The sequence below is a fragment of the Ranitomeya variabilis genome, chromosome 1 (genome assembly GCF_051348905.1).
Source record: "Ranitomeya variabilis isolate aRanVar5 chromosome 1, aRanVar5.hap1, whole genome shotgun sequence".
NCBI lineage: Eukaryota > Metazoa > Chordata > Amphibia > Anura > Dendrobatidae > Ranitomeya > Ranitomeya variabilis.
Genome location: NC_135232.1, coordinates 934525207 through 934549181, shown reverse-complemented (window position 1 = coordinate 934549181; position 23975 = coordinate 934525207).

Sequence of the window (23975 nt, the reverse complement as noted above, 5' to 3'; positions counted from 1 at the left end):
CAATGATCAGGACCCCGCGATGATGCAGGGGGGTGTCCGATCCAAGTGCAGAGGGGCTGTCTTCCCTTTACCTACTCGTGGAATGCTGCAATCGAGTGTGATCACAGCATTTATGAAGTTAAAGTGCCAGGAGTAGTGCACAATCGCCTGGACGTATCCATCCATCCCAGGTCAATAAGGCCTAGGTCACAGTGACGTATGGATTGGTCCAAGGTGGGAAAGCGATTAATAAATTCTCTCCTCTTTAGTGGTCAATACAATGAAACTTGCAATCCAAAAGCTTGCTCCAGTAAAATGATCACATACTCCACTACTTGGAATTTTTGGGGACGTCAAATTAGCAACCTCACATGTAACTGAGTCTTTTACAGTGGTTAAGATAAATAGTAAATACATTTTTTCTTCCAAAACGTAAAAAACGACAGAAAGTAATATACTTTAAAGAAAATGTTAAAACAGATTGTAGATGTTTTGGTACTTACAGATACATTCAATGACACAATAGGAAGCTTTGAAATTCACCTTTACAAGTGTAAATTATTAATGTTTCATGTTTTAAATATTTTTTACATATCAGGTTTAAATGAAGGTTTTATGTTTTTTTTAGTTTAACATTATAATTTACTTTTATTCCATATTTGGGTTTTATTATTGAAGGCATTAAAAGGAGAAATGTTCAAGGGGTGCCATAGTGAGGATAAAGTCTAACAGCTTTAAATGGATATGCAAAAAAGCTAAGTAGGCATCAGCATGAAGAAAATAAAGATTCTTTGATGTGTGTCGTATTTTCATTTTAGCAATTAAAATGTCTTTTGAAGCTATTTGGCATATAATTTAAACCCACAGAGTATAAAACCATGCATTTTTTACAGATTGTCCCATATTTAGCACAAACAAGGTCATAAGGATCAAGAGGATATTTTTAAGTAATTTTACTTTTAAATGGATAAATTGAACATAGTATTTTAGACAGTATTATTGAAAAATACATATATTGTTAATCCATGTTACTTATTCTTTTAATACGAACTCTAAAATGTGTTCCAGAATATCACTGTTCAAAAAATCTACATTATGAATATAAATTCTAAGATAGCTTTTTATAAAGATATTAGGTTATTAATTGTAATTAAGAATAACAGCTATAAAAAACATTAGGAATATTTCAGCATGCATTAGAAAGTTTAAAAAATAAAATAATTATTGTTATTTATTCAAACATCAATTTTCTTGGAACTGTAACAGATTTTAAATATTAGTTTACGATTTAAATGCTCCATCATATTTTTATTTTCTACATTAGCTCTAATTTTATTCTTTTCCAAGAAAACTAATTGCATCGATAAAGATAATAATTGTAAAATTATTTAAGTTTGCTGTTTTATACATTTTTAGTTGTTTTATGTTGCAAACCAATATTCTAAGCAGTTATATAGAATATAATTTAGCTCCAAGGAAATGTCCAAAATGAGTTTACTTTAAAATGCATCTATTCTGTAAAAAATGCATTGCAACATTTTGTATAAATGTTTTTGTCAAGCTAAAAATGAATAAGAATAAAACACATCTTGACAAACACAATTTGGGTAGAACTATTACGGTTTGTTTTTTAGTGAAGGATTAAAATATACGATAGTTCTTTTTTTTCATTGTGCATGGACTTGTACATAAATATATGCAAGTTCTTTTTTATTTATTTATTATTTTTGTAATTATTTTTACACTATTTTATAAATTATACTATGAGTAGTGTTGGGAAAGTTCCCAATAGCATACAATACGATTATCGGAAACTTTCAGTTCATAGGAACACAGCCATTCTACAAAGTGAATGATAACACACAGATGTCAAGGCCAGCACAGAAAAGTTATCTTCCCTATAGGCACAATGTGGCACAGTTTACGTGGGTGTGCGTGATGTAATATTGAAGAGCAGCACAGACCTATGGTCTACTTAATCTACTATTGGTTCTCATTACTAGAAATGTAATGCATACTGTAAACTACAGAAAAATTATTAATAATTTTCAAATAGTGTTGTGGGACTCAAAATATTTATCTAATTGTCAATTTCAATAAATAATATACTTAAAACCAAATATTGCTTTGTAATGCAAAAATATTGAGACAGAACAGTCTAGGAGAATAATTGACTGTTTGAGCCTATTTTAAATTGAACCACACAGGGTAAAGTAGAGGAGGGGTGGGCAATTAATTTTCCCCAGGGGCCACTTGAGAGACCATGAATGTTGTGGAGGGTCAAACCAATAGGCTAAAATTAATTATGCTCAATATTAATGTTAAAATATTAATAATAATTATTTTATAATAATATTATTTGATTAACTTATTATTGAACAGTAGGGTTGAGCGACCTTTACTTTTATAGGATCGGGTCGGGTTTCACGAAACCCGACTTTTTCAAAAGTCGGGTCGAGTGAAATCGGACGATCCTATAAAAAAGTCGGGGTCGGGGTCGGCCGAAACTCGAAACCCAATGCAGTGCATTGGGTTTCCAATGGTTCCCAGGGTCTGAAGGAGCGGAAACTCTCCTTCAGGCCCTGGGATCCATATTTAAGTGTAAAATAAAGAATTAAAATAAAAAATATCGCCATACTCACCCTCTGCCGGGCCCTGGTACTAACCGGGAACCTTCCTTCCTTAGAATCAGCCTTCCATGACCTTGCGGTGACGTCACGGTGACGTCGCGGCTTGTGATTGGTCCGCGGCCGCCCATGTGACCGCTTGCGCGACCAATCACAAGCCGCGACATCACCGTGACGTCACCGAAGGTCCTAGAAGGGCTAATTCTTAGGAAGGAAGGCTGTCGGAAAGAAGCCGAGGGTGAGTATATTCCTATTATGTATATACTCACCCTCGGACATGCCCTGCTTCTTTCCGGCAGCCTTCCTTCCTAAGAATCAGCCCTTCCAGGACCTTCGGTGACGTCACCGAAGGTCCTGGAAGGGCTGATTCTTAGGAAGGAAGGCTGCCGGAAAGAAGCCGAGGGTGAGTATATTCCTATTAGGTATATACTCACTCTCGGACATGCCCTGCTTCTTTCCGGCAGCCTTCCTTCCTAAGAATCAGCCCTTCTAGGACCTTCGGTGACATCACGGGGACATCGCGGCTTGTGATTGGTCGCGCGAGCGGTCACATGGGCGGCCGCGGACCAATCACAAGCCGCGACGTCACCATGACGTCACCGCAAGGTCATGGAAGGCTGATTCTAAGGAAGGAAGGTTCCCGCTTAGTACCAGGGCCCGTCAGAGGGTAAGTATGGCAATATTTTTTATTTTAATTCTTTATTTTACACTTAAATCTGAATTCCGATACCAATTCCCGATATCTTAAACATATCGGGAATCGGTATCGGAATTCCGATTCCAGATTCAGAAGATCGCCGACTTCATGGCCGACCCCACACAGGGGTCGGGTCGGGTTTCATGAAACCCGACTTTGCCAAAAGTCGGCGACTTCTGAAAATTGCCGACCCGTTTCGCTCAACCCTATTGAACAGAATTAAGTATAAGAGCAGAAGGAAAAATCCAGGAATCTCATAACAAGTATTGCAACTTCACCTTTAATGCAACTCAATTAAAGCATATACAAGGGGAACAGGGACATTAAAAAAATTAGAGAAATTATCTTTTTTCTTTTGAGATTGCTGGATTTCTCCAATTGCTCTTGTGCCTCACCCATCATCCAGCTGGGATTGTCGCCTTCTCTGCATAACTACCTTGATTGAAAGATTCCAGGGCTACAATACACATTTGGAAAGCTGATAAGTACTTTTTAGCATTAAGAATGCTGGCATTCCCCTATATACTGTATGAGCTTGCACACAGTCCCCCGTATAACGTATGAGCCCTACACAGCCCCCTATAAACCATAATAGTCCCCACAGATCCCTATATTCCATAAGAGCCCCCACATAGACCCCTATATAACATAAGGCCCCCCGCATAGCCAACTATACACCGTATGAGCCCCAACATAGCCTCCTATATACCGTATGAGTCTGCACACAGCCTGATATATACAGAATGAGCCTCACATAGCCTCCTATAGACAGTATGAGCTGGCCCCACATACCCTCATATATACAGCATGAGCCCCACATGGTCTCCTATATACAGTATGAACACCAAATAACCTGACTATATACAGCATGATTTATCAATACACTCTTAAATCACTTAATCACTTATTTAATAGATCACATATTATGTGAAGCAATAAATTCCTCTGCTAGACATAAGATAACACCACAGCCCCAAAGATATAAATTAAAGGGGAAAGAGGATCCATTGCAAAAATAAATAAATAAATAAATAAATAAATAAATAAAAATATGAATTTTATTACCGAATATTTAAAAATTATTAAAAATCCAAGCATGGGAACACAAACCAAGTGATATGTTATTGATGGTATGATTATAAAATCCTATATTAGGTTAACATCACAGGCAAATAACTTTTTAAAGGTGGATATTTAAATGAAAATGGGGAAAAAATGGGCAACAAATCCTACCTCAAAGAAATGAATCAGTAAATGGTTCAACAGCTTTCCAGATATAAAGTGCATGTGAAAATAATTAATTTAAAGCTATTTATCTAAATTACTATATTACTGAGTGAAAAAAAAATATTTTGTGCAAATACATTTTTGTGCAAAATATATGTGTCTGTTAGATGCATCAAGATCAAAATTGAACAATAGTGCCACAGCTTTTCAATGTTAAATGCATGTGCATATAATTATTCATAAAGCTATCAATTTTATTAAAGAGCATCCAGAGCAAAAGCAAGTCTGTTAGATAAAAGTGGATATACTTACAAATGCTGATGTGCCTATCAGATGAAGATAACGTATCACCACCCTGGATGCCGCCATTTCGCTAAAGTGCTTTTTCAACAGGGGCGGTATAAAGCATGAGCCCCTTATAGGCTCCCATAAACAGATTGAGCCCCCATTGCCTCCCATAAACAGAGTGAGCCCCATATAGCCTCAAATATACAGTATGAGCCCCTGAAAATTAGTTATTGTGAAAAGTTATGCAAGTTGAAGATGAAATGATCTCTCAAAGGCCTAAAGTTAAAAATAACACATTTCCTTTGTATTTTAGGCAAAAAAAAATATTTTTACATTTTAAAAACTGCAAAAAAGGAATATGGGCTGAAGCAAAAGTTTGGGCACCTTTGGGGATTTAATCAAGATTTCAGATCTTAATTAGCCTTTTGGGGTTATGACTTGTTCACTATCATTGTTTGGAAAGGCCAGGTGATGCAAATTTCTCAGCTTTATAAAAACCCAGCATCCTCTAACCATTTGCCAAAAAACAGCAGCCATGGGTTCATTTAAGCAGCTGTCTAACACTAGGAAAATGAAAATGGAGGCCCACAAAGCAGGAGAAGGCTGTAAGAGCATAGCAAAGCGATTTCAAGTTGCCCTTTCCTCAGGTTGAAATGTAATTAAGAAATGGCAATTAACAGGAACAGTGAAGGTCAAGATAAGGTCTGAAAAAGCAAGCAAAATTTCAGTCATTGCTGCTGGTAAGATCGCTAGAGAGGCAAATCAGAACCTTTTATTGACTGCAAAAGACCTTCAGAAAGATTTATCTGACTCTAAAGTTGTGGTTCATTGTTCTACTGTATAGAGACACCTGCACAAATATGGCCTTCATGGAAGAGTCATCACAAGAAAACCTCTCCTGCGTCCTCACCATAAAATTCAGCATCAGAAGTATGCAGAAGAACATCTAAACAAGCCTGATGCATTTTGGAAACAAATCCTGTGGACTGATGAGGTTGAAATATAACTCTTTAGCCACAATGATCAAAGGTATGTGTGCACCAAAAAAGGCACAGAATTTCAGGAAAAGAACATGTCGCCAACCATTATATATAAATATATTATAGTCATCAATCATAATTATATTATGGTATGGATATTATGATTTTTGTACCGACTTCATAAGATATACTCATTGGGCACTATCTTCCTTTTCTCTTTTTTATACTAGTTCCCTGTTCTTTCAATTAATTTTATGCATTTTTTCCTTGGTCATGCATCCCATTATTATTATAATTGATAGTGTCACTTACCTGTTAACATATATCACTGTCATGTAACAGAGCAGCATATTTATAATCATGTGAATTCGCTCTTCTACCCTCATTATAATTTTTCTGTATTGTCGCCTTTGATAAACCAGTTTACCATTGATCAAGTTCTTGTTTGACTAGGATAATGATGTGATTTAATATGACTACATATATACTTTTATCATATATACCCCGGATTCATGCTGTTTACTATGGGTTTTTGTCCCTGTTATAATTATTACCTATATTGCTTTATATGGTGATTTTACCAATATGTATTATAAATATTTATTTTTTTTATTAATGCTATGTATTGTATAGTAATCCGTTTTTTGAAGATTACAAAATTGTACTGTGCTTTCAGGGCAGGAAGAGGTGGAGGGTTATTCTCAGGGTGAGGGCGAGGAATGGAAGAACAGAGAGGATGATTATTAGGTTGTAGATCTCACTTGATGTGAACCCAGTGGCATGCAGCCGAGTAGCTCATAAGAGGAGGTGAAGGAGCAGGAAGACTCAGGTTATGTTGCGACTTCTCACACAGACAGTGAGTGATGCCAGCACAACAAGCACTGCATCCTCAGTCACAACACTGGCTGTCACAAGCAATGGTCGCACATCTAAAGTTCAAGGAATAGCATGGGTTGGCTAGTCTGGCTATTTTTTTAGACCACAAAGGATGACCCAACTCACGTTATCTGCCAACTTTGTAAAAAACGACTGAGTAGAAGTTAAAAATACAACAATTTGCCTATTAAATGCATAAACCAGAACATGCACAATCAACATGTGTTAGTCTGGGAATATCACTGCCATAAAATGTGAACTAGTGGGCCTCACCAACTCACATTAACCACATCTCCTGCTTCTTTCTCTTCCATCAAAGTGGCAAGAGGTCTCGAACAGTTATGTGTCCGCAGAATATTCACTTGTTTAACAGCTACAGTTGTGGTGAGTGAAAGCCGATCAGCTGTTATGGAAGTGGATATGCCTGCTGTTTTTCACCTATCTCAGACACCGATCACATCACATCTTTCTCAATCTACCATAACATTCCCGCTGCACATCACTCAAAGTCAAACAATTTGTCATGTTCACCCTACTCCACCCTCTGTCAGCACAGCAGCCAGCCCTCATTTGTGCAGTTGTACTCACATGGCTAAGAGCCTGAACTTCACCATCTTCTATCTACTAATAATAATAACCTTTATTTATATAGCCCAAACATATTCTGCAGGGCTTTACAAGCCAGTAGGTCATATTAAACAGTCATAAATTACAAGGATAATGATAATCCAATAATTTAAAAAATAATGATAACCCTGCTCATAAACACTTACTATCTACAATGAGGTGGGGGTGATACTAAGTACAGGTGCTTATTTACTATGATGGTTAGGCCATAATGAGGAAAAGAGGGTTAGAAAACGACTGCATAAGGTAGTCTTTTGTGTGTGGTTGAGTTTGATGGCGAATTATGTTCAGAGAAGTGGAGGATGGGCTATATATAAAAAAGACTTTCTTTAGGGAAAATGATAGATCACCCTAAATAGATGTGTTTTTAAGGAGCGCCTAAAATGTCTAAGTAGTGGTTAGTCCTAATTTCTTGGTGGAAAAAATGGAAGAGGTGAGTTCTCTATGAAAGAGATTAAACAGAGCAGAACAAATACCATATATGGGGTGTTAGCTTCTTTGTGTGTCTCAGAGGATGAAAGTTGTGAGATGCCAAGAGCAGTGGGTAGAGATAGAAGCTGGAATGCAGTTGTGGAGGTGGAGCTGTTGAAGTCTCCCAGCATAAGGAATGTCAATTCTGAGGACATGAAGTGTGGCAGCAAGGCAGAAAATTGGTCAAAGAAGTGGGTAGGTGAGCCTTGGGAATGGTATATGACTGCTAATATTGACGACCTGGACCTCAAAAGTGTGGACCTCAAAAGAAGAATGACATCCAATTGGCATGTATTTATTTATTTTTTTTAAAAGGATTGGAGGTGGCAGCGAGTACTGTGGTGTTATCATCAAGTTAACAGTAATCATACGGTAATATCTACACATGTTCTATACGTTGTAATCCAGAGGTGTATATGCCGCACACTCACTGTAAGTTTTCAGATAGCTAATAATTGTGAACAGCCTGCAGCCTCCTTGGTTGATCGGTGCCCAATCATGTAATTGTCTGGACGATAGGGGCCAGCTGAGAGCTTTTCGCTTTAAAGATCACAGTTCTGCATGACGTCCGGTCTGTGATCTCTGCGAAAATTACATGAAATTCTTGATAAATTAGTTGGCCAATCCAATCTGTTGGTGACAGAAATGCAGCCTTGTGCAAAAACCATGTGCAAAAGCTTCCTACGCATTTAAAAAGGTCCCTTAGTCTGTTTCAATAGGCTCCACAATCATGGGGAAGACTGCTGACTTTACAGATATCTAGAAGTCAGTCAATGACAAACTCCACAAGGAGGGTAAGCCACAAAAGGTCATACCTGAAGAAGCTGGCTGTTCACAGAGTGCTGTATCCAAGCATATGGAGTCATTGCTTCCAGAGCCACCACACCCAGATGTACCCAGGACATGGACTACAAGTGTTGCATTCCTTGTGTCAGGCCACTCATGACCAATAGACAATGCCAGAAGCATCTTACCTGGGCCAAGGAGAAAAAGAACTGGACTGTTGCTCAGTGGTCCAAGGTGTTATTTTCAGATGAAAGTAAATTTTGCATTTCATTTGGAATGCAAGGTCCCAGAGTCTGGAGGAAGAGTGGAGAGTCACACAATCCACGCTCCTTTAGGTCTTTTGTGAAATTTCCACAATCAGTGAAGTATTGGGGAGCCATATTATTTGCTTGTGTAGGTCCACTGTGTTTTATCAAGACCAAAGTCAGTACAACCATCAACCAGGAAATTTTAGAGCATGTCATGCTTCCCTCTGCCGACAAGCTTTTTGAAGATGGCAATTTCATTCTCCAGCAGAACTTGGCACTTGACAACACTGCCAAAAGTACCAATGCCTGGTTTAAAACAACTGTATCACTGAGCTTGATTGGCCAGCAAACTTGCCTGTCCTTAACTCCATAGAAAATCTATGGGGTATTGTCAAGAGGAATATGAGGAACACCAGACCCATCAATGCATACGAGCTGAAGGCTGCTATCAAAGCAACCTGGGCTTCCATAACACATCAGCAGTGTCACAGGCTGATTGCCTCCATACGTCGTTGCATTGATGCAGTAATTGATGCAAAAGAAGCCCCGACCAAGTATTCAGTGCATTTACTGAACATACAGTACATTTCAGTAGGCTAATATTTCGGATTTTAAAATCATTTCTCAGGCTGGTGTTATAAAGTATTCTAATTTACTGAGATAATGACTTTTGGCTTTTCATTGGCTGTAATCCATAATCATCAACATTAACAGAAATAAACACTTGAAATAGATCACTCTGTTTGTATTTACTATTTATAATATATGAATTTCACTTTTTGTATTGAAAAACTGAAGTAAATTAACCTTTTGATGATGTTCTATTTTTGTGAGAAGCACCTGTATGTGTATATATATATATATATATATATATATATATATATATATACATATACAGTATATGTATTCAAAATTGCTTCCATTGCCATTTTCTATACTTTGCTCTGTTCTCTTGAGACCCTCTTCGAGGGTCTATAATGGAGTGTCAGTACCAGGATCTGCTGATCCGTACACTATTAAAGTGCCTCCAAATAATCTTGTCATTTTAGTTAATCTTACATCATGATGGTGTTATATAAACAATCTGAGAATCAAAAAAAATCTCTGGAAATTGGCCAGTAATTTTGGCAGCTGGCTATTGCATAAACGTTGCTAAGTAACATTAGGGAAAGTGATAAACTCCGCACCAAAACATATAAACATGTTGAATCTATGTTTCTTTTCATATAAAACATAAGTAATTTGACAGTTTTAAAGATGTATTTGAGCATTGTGTTAACGTACTGAACCTCCTAGTGTATGTTTTAATTATTTTATTGATTCAGAAAACTTTGGTAAGTTAAAGCATTACACTCCAAATTCCAGATGTTGTACTTCTGTCCCTTTCAAGGAAAAGCATTAAAATCATATTTTATTGACTTTCTTTTGATTTATTCATGAATTTCAGGAAAGGACAAGAGCCAGCTAAATCTGCCATGTAACCAGCAGGCTGTCAGAGACTGACCATCTGCTAGAGACTCTCTACATGTGTATTTGGATGGGCTAAAGACCTTGGGTCCCAGTAGTATATTATGTAAAATGCTTACAGAGAAATGAAATAGTTTACTACCTAGCATTTTGCTGAAAAGCTGTCATTTTTTTCATCAAACGAACATAACAAGATATTTGTACCAGGTTGCTATGACAGAGAACTTTTGTCTCAACCCCAAACAAGAAAGCAACAGGGGAGAAAATACCTATGCACAATGCTACTCTGCCATATGTGCATTCAAGTTAGTAAAATATTTTTTCCTTTTCCAGAGAAACAATACATATTTACAGAATCACTATGTATTTATTTTGTCAGCATTAAGAAATGACTGCACTTCATAATAACTAGGGTGTAACTTGAAATATAAAATAATGTAAAGCAATTTAAAAAAAGATAAGGAAAAAAGTAAAAAATGGAAAAGTTACATTTAACTTAAAAAGTAGACATTTATATTTTTCATGCACTTTATCAGTATTATGCAACAAGGAGAAACGGAGTCCATGTCCAAAATAAGTAGCATTATACTTTATTTATTATTACAAAAAAATTGCCAATAAATTACCAACAAACATATAACAAATGTCACAAGATAAAAATCAGGGTAGTCAAAAGATAGGAGGTAGCACAGACATAAATCGGTGCAGCACACAGACTGGTGCAGTTTAAATAGAAATCACCTGCATAGTGCAAAATATCGCAAGGGTCTGGAACCAGGGGATAAGAGGAACGGTATAAATCAATCTCCTGAGCCCTGTACACTGACTCATATCACGGTGATAGCATCTAAAATCCCCCTCCCCGGATCCTTACCCGCACACTAGCACCAGACCTGGACCACACCGCTGCCCCAACGCGCGTTTCGAAGAAGCCGACGCGAAACGCGCATTGGGGCAGCGGTGCGGTCCAGGTCTGGTGCTAGTGTGCGGGTAAGGATCCGGGGAGGGGGATTTTAGATGCTATCACCGTGATATGAGTCAGTGTACAGGGCTCAGGAGATTGATTTATACCGTTCCTCTTATCCCCTGGTTCCAGACCCTTGCGATATTTTGCACTATGCAGGTGATTTCTATTTAAACTGCACCAGTCTGTGTGCTGCACCGATTTATGTCTGTGCTACCTCCTATCTTTTGACTACCCTGATTTTTATCTTGTGACATTTGTTATATGTTTGTTGGTAATTTATTGGCAATTTTTTTGTAATAATAAATAAAGTATAATGCTAGTTATTTTGGACATGGACTCCGTTTCTCCTTGTTGCATAATATTGGTTTTAGGAGTGTCCTTTTTGTAATTAATACATCTTCCTGATAGACTCCCCCACTGTGACTGTGAGTATGTGGAGGAATGTCATTTTGTTCTCTTCCGTTTTGGGCTTAATCTATCACTTTATCAGTATGCAAACTACTGGGGGTCCAGGTCATGAAACTCACAATAATCATGCAAAAGATGGCCGAAAAGTGTGTAGTTCAGGAAGTTGAACCAATACTTTGCTGTATGCACTCACTCAAGCAGGAGCTGAGTTACCTACAGAGTTACACACCTCTCACTTGTCTTTTTGGAGATAGGCGTGGTACTTAGGACCAGATCCCTATGGATTTGCAGGTTATCAAAAAGCATAACAAATAGAAATGTAAAATGTAAATGTTTAGTTACAGTTTAATATATATAGTATATATAAAAGGTCGACACAACTCTGTTCAAGTGCCCAGTTTTTGTCATGTAAAAAAGTCATACCAAGAAGAATCAGTACGTTTTCCACCTTTAGGCCAAAGGTTCACAGGATCGCACATTTGTTCATCAAAATCAAAAGTGGAACAATCAGAGAAAAAGTATAATAGAAACATATGCACCACTTCTGCATTTTTACCCACTCCTAATTTTAGCTTACAAATACTGATCTAAAATACTGACCTAATACTAAACGTGTGAACATTGCCTTAATGTTAACCGCAGTTCAATTAAAAAAAAAACTGAAATCTTTTTGTTGAGAAAGAAAAATAAAGAAATAAAATAATATGGTTACATAAATAAGCACACCCTTAAACTAATACTTTGTTGAAGTCCCCATTGAATTTACGACAGCATTTATTTTTGGGGTGGTAGCTAGCTTATCTAGAATTAGCAGTCTTCACCCTCTCTTCTTTGTATTAGTGCACAAAATGTGTAAGATTATGTGGGCATACCTTGTGTAAAGCACTCTTGAGGTCAAGCCACAGTTTTTCAGTTGGACTCAGGTTTGGGCGCTGGCTGAGCTATTTCAAAGCAGTGATCTTCGGGCAAATCCACTTTTTGATTTAGAGGAATGGTTATAATTGTTCTCATGCTTAAAGGGGAAATTATTCTTCATCTTCAGCTTTTTAGCAGAGAACTGAATGTATTGTTACAAAATTAAGCTTGCCAAACAGTCCTGAAGCATAATACTGCCTCCACCGTGCTTCACTGGATTTGGTATTATTTTGGTGCACATTGTGTTGACTTTGCAGCAAACATACCTTTTCAAATTATTGACGAAAAGTTAAGCCTTAATCTTATCAGACTATAACACGTTTCCCCACATTCTTTTGACAGACTTGAAATAGGTTGTACCACACTTAAGGTCGGTTTCCTTTTGTATGGAAAGGATTCTGTCTTTACACCCTACTCTACAGGCCAGACATAATAAAAATGTGGTGGGATGGGTTTTTTTTGCTCAAAATTATGTAAACCAAGTACCCTATATTAATTTCATACACTGTTGCTATTTATTTACTGTAGGGTATTTTGCTTTTATCTTAGTTTTTGTCTGTTTACTAGCCAGTGTGAACATATGCCTACATGCTGTATGAATACTGACTTATATTCCAGTTCACTGCTTTTGGCTTTTGTTTCAGCTTTTGTGCTCTGTGTAAATAAGGGAGCAGTCTCCCTTTTCTTTGAACTGGACATTGCGTTTATATAACGCCCCACTTCTGTGTGTCCATTATTTGTGGCCTCGGCCTACGTCATTGGACATATGGGAAGGTTTTAATACTAGAGGTTAGGATCGTCTCAAATAGGGTCAACATAACATTGTGGGATGGCTGTTAATTTTTTTTTAATCAAAATTATTTCAACCAAGTACCCTATAATATTTTCCAGCACCATTGCTATTTATTTGCTTACTGCACTATATTTGCTAATTTTGTTTTTATCTTAGGTTTTAAAAATGTAAGAAATTGTTATCATATGCAGCACACAATCAGTATATTGTTGCTGCTGTGTATTTGACATCTTCCTGGACCAATTTTTAAGTTCTGTCTTCTCATCAATTTTTGAGGGATGCCCATTTCAAGGCAATTTTAATGTTATGCAAAATTTAAACTAGTTCTTGATGACTGTCATCAAAGTGTTCCATGTCCAGCTATTCCTTTAAAATATTTTGCTAACCATCTCCTGACTGATAACCACCAATAATTTAATCCCTTTGCTGAGTTGTAAGCTGTTTACAGACCATGGCTTTTGCAGTAAAATGCAACTAAGAAAATGTCAGGAAAATCCTACTAGAACTGCTAAGTCTTATGTAGAGATAATCAGAATCATGATAAATAATGACAACTGTGTTCTGATTAGTATATAATATGAGTTTAAATTTAACTTTGTAATTTTGAATATAACCACATTCTCAATGAATCAAACTTATGCAACCACATTATTTTAGTTTCAATATTTTTGTTAGCCACCTCCAAATGATTTCAGTTTTTTTTTTTCATTAAATTATCCAGATGAGGGGACAGATTAATGTTTGAAAAACAAAAGTAAATCATTATTCTTGGTCTGCAAAAACCTTGCATTTTTAACAAGGCTGTGTAGACAGTTTATATTCATTATATGAAGTATTTATCTCTTAAGGTAATTGTAAAACAATGTATTTCTTTTTATCAGATATGCTATTGAGCAGTATGATCCACAACAATCCAATACTGGAACTGGGTAGATGCACATCTTAGGGGCTTAACTCAGCCTTGCTTTGAAGATTTGCAAAGATAAAAAATTACCAAAACATTTATTTTAGAGGGTGGGTGGCAACATAAGTACCTAATTGAGCACCTCTGGAGAGACCTCAGTCCCCTATGTACAGCACACATATACAGAGTATAATGGGCCCACAGCTTCACTTTACACAGTATAATGCCCTCACAACTCCCCTATACACAGTCTGCTGGGTTCAAAGCTCACATAAACACAATATTATGCCCCCAGAACTTCAACTGTACATAGTATGATAGGTCCACAGTAGTCCACACACTGAATAATGAGCCCTTTGATACCCCATTACACAGTTTGAGAGGCCCACAGCTCCCTTATTCACAATATTATTGGTTAACAGTAACATTCAAACTGTATAATGGGCCCACAGCTCCCAGCTCCCCTAAGCACACTATGATGGGCCCACAGCTACCATATACACAGTATTGTGGGTCCACAGCTCCCTTATATATAGGATGATGTTTTCAGTGCTTTCACAAAATACAATACCATGATCCTTAGAGTAGTCTTTTACACTGAATAAAGATTGCTGTATAATGGCCTCCACAGTAGCCAACAAACTGTATAATAGCTTTACATTAGCTCTCATGCTACATAGTAACACCCACACTGTGTGATGGACCCCTTAGAAGTCCCCAAACTTAATGAAAGCCCCACAGTAGCCCCAAAACTGTATAAATTCTCACACATTAGCTCTCAAACTATATCATGGCAATCACAGTATCCCCACACTGTATAATAGACACCACGGTAGTTCTCACACTTTTTGAGGGCCCTCACACTGTATGAGGACCCCTAGAATAGTCTTCACACTATATAATGGTCCCCACAGTAGCCTCCAAATTGTATAATGGACATAACATTAGTTGTCACGCTGTATAATGTCCCTCATACTTTGAGGACACCCAACAGTAGCCCATTCAGTGTATAAGGGCCTCACATTAGCTGCCACACTTTGACAGACCCACAAAGTTGCCAGTACAATGTATAAAGGCTCCTACACTTTGGGGGCCACCCACATTAGCCCCTAAAATGTATGTTAACTCCCCAACCCACACTCACTGTATGCTGCCACTACAGTTAAACCACATGTTTTAATATGATAAAAAAACATAACATACTCACTAACTCACTAGTGATGAGTGAATCCTAAATTCTTTGATGTTCGTTACTAGAACTGAACAATTAATAATGCTTCTCTTTTTGAGTAACAAATATATTGGGAGTCAATGGGAAATCCAAGCATTTTTTCTGTAGACCTTACAAGGAAGTCTGTGGTGAAGTGAAAAAGTTAAAATGGATGTAAAAAGTGTGGAATTGAAGGAGGACAGCATGGGGAAGACCTCTGGAAGCATTTCTGACTCCCGGATAACTGCTGAGAAAAATGGTGTAAAAAATAGAAGGAAAAGGGACTAAGATGCATCCTGTAATAGACATAAAGAAGGGCGTCATACACTTTCTTTTCAAATTGTTATGTAGTTATACTCCTAGACTCATGAAGGCTATGCAGTACGAACAAAGCCTGCCAAAAATTAAAAGCAAGGTCATCTTTACACACTTGAAAGGCTACAACTGTAGTGCATTCAAATATTGTTAACAAAGTGTTGTTGTGGTACTCCTACACTGATAAAAGCTGTATACACAGTGCAAAGCCAAAAAAATTATAAGGAGGGTCATCCATTCACCCTTAAAGGCAAAAACTGGAGGGCATCATTAAAATATTAAGAAAGTGGTGTAGTTGTGGTGCTTATACACTCATAAAGGCACTCTACACAGGAAAAAGCCATAAAAATATTATAAGTAGGGTAACCCATCAACCAAGGCTTTGGACAAAGTGCAAAGTCTGAAAAAAATTTATAAGGATAGTCATACCCTTGAAGGCAACAACTGGAGGAGCCTATTCACTTATTGAAGATCAAAAGGACTTTATGTGCTGCTGTCATCTGGGGGAGTGGAAAAGTGGTGGCTAATCCAGGCTTTATTACTTTTAATCAGAGTGAGCCTGTAAGCATTTTCTGTTGACCAGCGAAAGCGCTTGTTTTTTTTATAATCTCACCGACGACACTAAAACCTTACTCAGACAAGACACTAGCAGCAGGGCAACACAACACCTCCAAGGCATAGAAGGACAGCTCATGACACATATCCAGCGTTGAAACCAAAAAATTGAAGATGGCAGAGGAATTAGGGAGTACGCTGGTTTGATCAGCAAAGTATTGCTTGACCATATTTAAAAACCCTCCTCCATCCTTGTCAAAAATAAGGAACTGGATGCTGGGAACTAGAGTTGAGCAACTTTTACTTTTTTAGGATCGAATCGGGTTTCGCGAAACCCGACTTTCTCAAAAGTCGGGTCGGGTGAAATCGGCCGATTATTACATAAAGTCGGGGGCTGATTGAAACACGAAACCCAATGCAAGTCAATGGGGAATCAAAGTCGGCAGTGAGTGGAGGACAGGAAAACACCTACAGTGCCCATTTTAATGCCAAAAACATCAATTATTATTACTTAAGCTTGTCAATCTTAATTTACTTTATAATAATAGTTACGTATTGAAAACAGGGGGTCATTTGGCTAAAGTTGTGGGGGGGTAGGGCTGGCTCAAGATTTTCTTGGGCCCAGGAAACGCGGAATACATCACGGCGGTGGAGCAGGGAGAGGTAAGTATTTCAACTTTGCAAGTGCTGTGATCCTGAGCAAGTAGGGGGGCCCACTAGTTGGCACTGGCACAGGGCCCCTCATAGTACGGCGGTGTGTTTGACAGCGGGCAGCGCCTTCCACTGCCAGAGACACTTTTGCATACTATGAGGGGCCCTGTGCCAGTGCCAACAAGTATGCCCCCCACCTGAAAAAGGAACCTGCACTTTCATCTGCACCTTCCACTTTGTCCCCGTGTAAGGTGGTATAGTATGCGAGAAGGGGAACCTGACTTTCAGCAGGGTCAGATTCTGGCTGTGTAGAGTGCAAGGGAAATTTAGTGGTCTGGGTCAATGTACCAGCAGACTCATCTAGCAGTGGCTGGGCAATGGGCAGGATGAGGAGGAAACACAGATATAGGCCCAAAATAAAAAAGTAGACTAGAAGCAGTTAAAAATTGGTAACAGGAGTACACAGGTGGCATAGCTTTGTTCAGTGGAGGACAACTGTAAGGACTGGCTGAAACAGTTACTAGGCCCAAATAAGTAAGTAGGCTAAATGCAGTTCAAAATTGGTAAAAGGAGTACACAGGCGGCATAGCTTTGTTCAGTGGAGGACAACTGTAATGGGAGATAGACACAGTTAGTAGGCCCAAATAAGTAGGCTAAATGCAGTTCAAATCTGGTAAAAGGACTAAACAGGTGGCACAGCTTTGTTCAGTGGAGGACAACTGTAATGGGAGGCAGACACAGTAGGCCCAAATAAGTAGGCTAAATGCAGTTCAAAACTGGTAAAAGGACTAAACAGGCGGCATAGCTTTGTTCAGTGGAGGACAACTGTAATGGGAGGCAGACACAGTTAGTAGGCCCAAATAAGTAGGCTAAATGCAGTTCAAAACTGCTAAAAGGACTAAACAGACGGCATAGCTTTGTTCAGTGGAGGACAACTGTAATGGGAGGCAGACACAGTTAGTAGGCCCAAATAAGTAGGCTAAATGCAGTTCAAAACAGGTAAAAGGGTTAAACAGGCGGCATAGCTTTGTTTAGTGGAGGACAACTGTAATGAGAGGTAGACACAGTTAGTAGGCCTAAATAAGTAAGTAGGCTAAATGCAGTTCAAAACTGGTAAAAGGACTAAACAGGCGGCATAGCTTTGTTCAGTAGAGGACAACTGTAATGGAAGGTAGACACAGTTAGTAGGCCCAAATAAGTAGGCTAAATGCAGCTCAAAACTGGTAAAAGGACTAAACAGGTGGCATAGCTTTGTTCAGTGGAGGACAACTGTAATGGAAGGTAAACACCGCTAGTAGGCCTAAATAAGTAAGTTGGCTAAATGCTGTTCAAAACTGGTATAAGGACTAAACAGGTGGCATAGCTTTGTTCAATGGAGGACAAATGTAAGGACTGGCTAACACAGTTACTAGGCCCAAATAAGTAAGTAGGCTAAATGCAGTTCAAAATTGGTAACAGGAGAACACAGGCGGCATAGCTTTGTTCAGTTGAGGACAACTGTAAGGAGTGGCGCAGACAGACACATGTAGTAGGCCTAAAATAAAAAAGTAGGCTAAATGCAGTTCAAAAATTGTAACAGGAGTACACAGGCGGCATAGCTTTGTTCAGTGGAGGACAACTGTAAGGAATGGCGCAGACAGACACATGTAGTAGGCCTAAAATAAAAAAGTAGGCTAAATGCAGTTCAAAATTTGTAACAGGAGTACACATGCGGCATAGCTTTGTTCAGTGGAGGACAACTGTAATGGGAGGTAGACACAGCTAGTACGCCTAAATAAGTAAGTAGGCTAAATGCAGTTCAAAACTGGTAAAAGGACTAAACAGGCAGCATAGTTTTGTTCAGTGGAGAACAACTGTAATAGGAGGCAGACACAGTTAGCAGGCCCAAATAAGTAGGCTAAATGCAGTTCAAAACTGGTAAAAGGACTAAATAGGTGGCATAGCATTGTTCAGTGGAGGACAACTGTAATGAGAGGCAGACACAGTTAGTAGGCCTAAGTAAGTAAGTAGGCTAAATGCAGTTCAAAACTGGTAAAAGGACCAAACAGGCGGCATAGCTTTGTTCAGTGGAGGACAACTGTAATGGGAGGCAGACACAGTTAGTAGGCCCAAATAAGTAGGCTACATGCAGTTCAAAACTGGTAAAAGGACTAAACAGGCGGCATTGCTTGGTTCAGCAGAGGACAATTGTAAGGAGTGGCTGACACACTTAGTAGGCCAAAAAATGTAAGTAGGCTAAATGCAGTTCAAAATTGGTAACAGGAATAACCAGGCGGCATTGCTTGGTTCAGCGGAGGACAATTGTAAGGAGTGGCTGACACAGTGAGTAGGCCCTAATAATAAAGTAGGCTAAATGTCTGTCAGAAAGAACCAGGTGGCAAAGCTAGGTACAGGGGTGGGCTCCTCTGCTCAGTAGCAGACAGTGGTAGTAGGCGCAATGTTTTAACTGGTCTAAATGGAGGCCAGGGCCCCTGAATATTTTAACTATCAACTATCATTTCAACAAATTTGTATTGGCAGTGCCATTGAAGGATTTAACAGCACAGACTACACAGTGGTGGAGCAGGGAGAGGTAAGTATTGCAAGTGGTAGAGCACTGTTCGAGCTGGGGGGAACACTATCTCGTAGGCTGCAGTACTGGCACAGGGCCCCTCATATTACGACAGCGTGTCTGACGTTGGTTGTGCACCACCACTGTCAGAGGCACTTCATTGTACTATGAGGGACCCTGTGCCAGTGCCGTTGACCAAGAATGGGCAAACCCACCTGTCCAGGCAAACGGCACTTGCACGGGTGCTTGCGCCAGGTGGTGACCATGGCCCTGTGGGGGGAGTCAGCCCATTTAGGGAGGTATAAAAATGGCCTATGGTGGACATTCAGTAGCTGCAAATGGAGGAATTGGAGCAGTCAGTAAGAGGAGGCCAAAAGCAAGACATTTTTCAGGCAAGCTACGTGTCAGCAGTGGAAGGTGGGGCCAAATAATTTGAAATCCATGATTGGTTCATTTTAATGAAGGTTAGGTCATCAACATTTCGGGTTGCCAGACGTGTACTTTTTTCGGTCAGTATTGAACCAACCGCACTGAAGACTCTTTCGGATAGCACACTAGCAGCAGGGCAAGCGAGCTCCTGTAATGCATATTCTGCTAATTAAGAGCAGGTGTCTAGTTTAGATGCCCAGTAATCAAAGGGGAATGACCTGTGAGGGAGAACATCGATAAGGGCGGAAAAGTAGTTTGTAACCATACTGGACAAATGCTGTCTCCTGTCACTTTGAATCGATGCAGCAGTACCTGTCGTGTCAGCGGTCATTGCGAAATAACTTCACAACTTGGTCATAAAACCCCTCTGTCCAACGCCACTTCGGATTTGTGCACCTCTAACACCTCAGCCATGTTGCCCACTATGCCTCGTATTAGAACCATTACCGCCGCTGTGTGCTGGGAATGCCTGAACCAAACGGTCTACAAGAGTTGCTTGTTTGGTAACCAATATTTGCTCAAGGTTCTCATGTGGCATGATATTTTGTAATTTTCCTTTATATCGTGGATCCAGGAGGCAGGCCAACCAGTAATCGTCATCGGTCATCATTTCGATAATGCGGGGGTCCATTTTTAGGATACGCAAGGCATACTCAGCCATGTGGGCCAATGTTCCAGGTGTCAATTCACTGCTTGTGCTGGGTTGAGGAGTACTTTCTTGCAAATCAACATCACTTGTGTCCCGCAAAAACCCTGTACCTGACCTTGCAACGCCACCAGTTTCTATTGCCCCCCTAAGAAGCATCCTCCCATAAACATTCATCCCCATCATCCTCCTCCTCCTCCTCTTCATCTGCCACCTTGTCCAGGAGAGTTCCCTGAGCAGACAATGGCTGACTGTCATCAAGGCTTCCCACTTTGCATCAGCAGACACATTAGTGGGATGCTCATGCTTATGATGGCATCATCTGCATTACCAGCCGTGTGCATTCCTCAAAACACTGAAGGACTTGACAGAGGTCTTGTAGCTTCGACCCCTGCACACCAGAAAACTCCATGTCTGCCATCCAACTGCCTGCTCGTGTATGTGTATCCTCCCACAAATAGATTGCAGCACGCCTCTGTTCGCACAGCCTCTGAAGCATGTGCAGTGTGGAGTTCCACCTTGTTGCAACGTTGATTATTAGGCGGTGCTGGGGAAGATTCAGCGATCGCTGATGGTTCAGCAAACGGCTGAAGTGTATGGGTGACCGGCGGATGTGCGAGCAAAGTCTTCGCACCTTGAGGAGCAAGGCTGGTAACCCCAGATAATTTTTTAGGAAGCACTGCACCACCAGGTTCAAGGTGTGAGCCAGGCAAGGTATGTGTTTCAGTTCTGAAAGGGCTATGGCAGCCATAAAATTCCTTCCGTTATCACTGACTACCTTGCCTGCCTCAAGATGTACACTGCCCAGCCATGACTGAGTTTCTTGCTGCAAGTACTCAGCCAGAACTTCCGCGGTGTGTCTGTTGTCACTAGTGTTGAGCGATACCTTCCGATACTCAAAGGTATCTGTATCAGATGGTATTGGCCGATATCCAAAAAATATCGGATATCGCCGATACCGATACCCAATACCATTGAAAGTCAATGGGACACAAGTATCGGGAGGTATCCTGGATGGTTCCCAGGGTCTGAAGGAGAGGAAACTCTCCTTCAGGCCCTGGGATCCATATTCATGTAAAAAATAAAGAATTAAAATAAAAAATATGGATATACTCACCCTCGGACGAGCCCTGGACCTTACCGATGTAACCGGCAGCCTCCGTTCCTAAGAATGAGGAGTTTAGGACCTTCGATGATGTCGCGGCTTGTGATTGGTCGCGTGACCACTCATGTGACTGCTCACGCGACCAATCACAAGCCGCGACGTCATTGCAGGTCCTAAACTCCTCATTCTTAGGAACGGAGGCTGCCGGTTACATCGGTAAGGTCCAGGGGCCACCAGAGAGGTGAGTATATCCATATTTTTTATTTTAATTCTTTATTTTTTACATGAATATGGATCCCAGGGCCTGAAGGGGAGTCTCCTCTCCTCCAGACCCTGGGAACCATACACTGGGAACTTCCGATTCCGATTTCCGATATCACAAAAACATCGGAACTCGGTATCGGAATTCCGATACAGCAAGTATCGGCTGATACCCGATACTTGCGGTATCGGAATGCTCAACACTAGTTGTCACCCAAACACTTCATTTGCAACACAGCCATGCTGTCGCTTACCACTAGCTGTTCGATAATGGGATACCTCGTGTGCAACACTGGCAGCTGCCGATGGAGTGGTCGTGCGACTGCGCTCTGTGGATGAGCTTTGGCTTCTGGAGGAGGAGGGGGAGGAGGAGGAGGGGTGGCGAACGCCTACAGCCAACTGTTTCCTAGACCGTGGGCTAGGCAGAACTGTCCCACTATGGCTGTCCCCTGTGGACCCTGCATCCACCACATTAACCCAGTGCGCCGTGATGGACACGTAATGTTCCTGGCCATGCCTACTGGTCTATGCATCTGTTGTGAGGTGCACCTTTCCACTGACTGATTGCCTCAGTGCATGGACAATGCGGTCTTTGACATGCTGGTGGAGGGCTGGGATGGCTGTTCTCGCAAAGAAGTGTCGACTGCATAGGTCATAGAGTGGTACTGCGTAAGCCATCAGGTCTTTGAAAGCTTCGCTTTCAACCAACTGGTAGGGCTTCATCTCTAACGAGATTAGTCTAGCAATGAGGCCATTCAAACCCTGTGTACGCGGATGAGAGGATGAGTACTTTCTTGTCCTAACAAGAGTCTCTTGCAGGGTGAGCTGGACTGGAGAGCTGCATATGGTGGGACTAGCGGTGGTGGTGGTGGACATGGCGGATTGAGAGAGGGTTGGTGATGGTATTCTTGATGTTGACCTACATACAGTGTTTCCTACCAAAAACCTTGTGATTCCCTGACTGCTTTGGCCTTGCGACGATACCTCCACATTTGCTGCTGGTGGTGTGGTAACCGGTGGGCTTACAGTGAGGGAAGCAATGTAGCGTTGCTGACTACCTTCATTCTGAGCGGGTGCACCAACTGTACGGGACGTTTGGTAGTTAGTCCAGGCTTGCAAGTGCATGCTGGTTAAATGTCTATGCATGCACATTGTATTTAAATTTTTGGGATTCTTCCCTCTGCTAAATGTCTTTGAGAATTTCTTACAGATAACTTTGCACTGATCATTCGGATCTTGGTTAAAAAATTGCCACACTCCACTCTTCCTACTATGGAATACCTTTTCAGGCATTGCATGCTGTGCTACTTTCACTGGATGGCCACGCTGTCCTAAAACTGTTTTTTTGGTTGACAAACATTTTTGGCCTGAGACGGGCCTGCCAGATGAAAGCTGTTGCGATGTAGATGGCTGCTGCGGATCATCCTCCTCTGCTTCTGAGCTACTGTCAGCGGCACCCTCTTCCCCCAATTGCTGCCAATCTGGGTCAACAACTGGGTCTCTCCTCTGCATATCATCCCGAGACGAATGGGTTGATAGAGAGTATCAACCAGACCCTGGTGACATACTTGCAACATTTTGTCTCTGCTAGGCAGGATGACTGGGCATCTTTGCTACCTTTGGCGGAATTTGCCTTGAACAATGCCGTAGCAGATTCCACTGGTCAGACTCCTTTTCTCCTCAATTACGGCAAGCATGCGCGTGTCCCTGTGCCCATGCCCGTGTCATCCACCGATTCTAGGGTTGCAGACTGGGCGGTGGAGGCACGTGACATCTGGGATCGCACACAGGATGCCATCTGGGCCTCCAAGGAGAGAAAGAGAGTTTCGGCCGATACACACCGGCGCCCCGCTCTGACCTTTGCTCCTGGCGACTAAGTGTGGCTCTCCGCCCGTAACATCAGGCTGCGAGTTGAGTCCACTAAGTTTGCTCCTCGCTACATTGGCCCGTTCAAGGTTCTGGAACAGGTCAACCCTGTGGTCTACCATTTGG